Here is a 1,356-nt window from a genome sequence, read left to right as displayed (position 1 = left end):
AACAGACGCCCTAGACCTTTAATTCATTGATAAATTACGCATTTTTATTATTGTTTTAGCTTTAGTAGTTAATACTCAAACTCAACTTTCGTTATTGAAATAGTTCGTATAATTGGGCAAAAACTAATAGAACTTGTCTCCCTGTGGGATCGACCCGTATTTGCTAAGTATCTGCTAACAACAGACACCGTGCACTTGCGGTATCACTTTTTAATTCATCAAGTTTTTGGCGCCGTTGCCGGGGAGACGGCTAGATTCTATTAGTTTTAGTTTGATTATTTGAACTGTTTCCATTGTCTCATTGGAACTCTCAGTTCCAATTGAGGCAAATCTCACTACGTTTTCTTTCGTTGTTGTTTATGCCCAGGTCTGCCAGAACGGGTACCTTGGTTCCTCCCGATCCCGATCTTGGAAAGACCCTTCGTCAACTAAAAAAGCAACAGAAAAAGAAGAAGCAGTCAGGGTCCCAAGACTCACAGACTCCACCGAGTCACACGATGTCTAAATCCCTGAAATCATATGGGGTTCCTTCCTCGAATAGTGTTCCGACTGGGCTCACAATGCCAACTATTGATGCAGTCAACTTTGAGATCAAGCCCGCTCTAATCTCCATGGTCTCACAAAGTCAATTTGGTGGCCATCCATCTGAGGAACCCACCAACCATTTGCAGAGGTTCAACCAACTGTGTGGTACTATCAAGCATCAAGGGGTCACTCAAGACCAATTGAAAGTCATGTTGTTTGGTTTTAGCCTTCGTGATAAGGCTCAAACATGGTTGAATGATGTCAAGGAGACAGAGTGGAGTGCTATTTCACAGGCCTTTCTAGAAGAATTCTTTCCACCCACCAAGACTGCTGAAATAAGGCATAAGCTGACTACATTCACTCAAGAACCTGGTGAATCACTTCGAGAAGCCTGGGATAGATTTAAGGCTTTGCAGCGGTCGTGTCCGCATCACAACATTGAAAAATGGTTCTTGGTTCAGATTTTCTACCATGGTTTGCAAGATGAAACAAAGAACACGGTTGATTCTGCTGCTGGGGGTGTTTTTCTTGACAAAGAAGTGGATGCAGGTTATGATTTTCTTGCCAATTTAGCTGCCAACCATTACAGCACCACCAGATCCACATCTAAGAAAGGAAAATTGGATGTCGATGCTTATGCTCTATTGTCCTCACAAGTGGCAGCCTTGAACCTGAAGATCGATTCTTTGAAGGCTCCTCAATCTAGTACTCCCCCAATGAGTATTAATGCTATGTCTAGTGTAGCTCCAGTGACAACTTCTTACTGCGAAGTATGTGGAATCCAAGGTCACTTTGGTCATGAGTGCTCTTATAGTTTACGGGATACTACGC

At 42.8% G+C, this 1,356-nt stretch overlaps 1 non-coding gene across 1 annotated transcript; it reads right to left on the bottom strand.

Annotated features, from left to right (window-relative positions):
* Nucleotides 1-858: 858 nt before the first annotated feature.
* LOC130466629 (small nucleolar RNA R71) lies at nt 859-964 on the bottom strand. Its single transcript, XR_008926801.1, has one exon. It is a non-coding gene; the product is annotated as a small nucleolar RNA R71 (small nucleolar RNA).
* Nucleotides 965-1,356: the final 392 nt, after the last annotated feature.

This window comes from Spinacia oleracea, chromosome 1 (assembly GCF_020520425.1).
Source record: "Spinacia oleracea cultivar Varoflay chromosome 1, BTI_SOV_V1, whole genome shotgun sequence".
Taxonomy (NCBI): Eukaryota; Viridiplantae; Streptophyta; class Magnoliopsida; order Caryophyllales; family Amaranthaceae; genus Spinacia; species Spinacia oleracea.
This window is presented reverse-complemented; position numbering and strand designations above follow the sequence as displayed.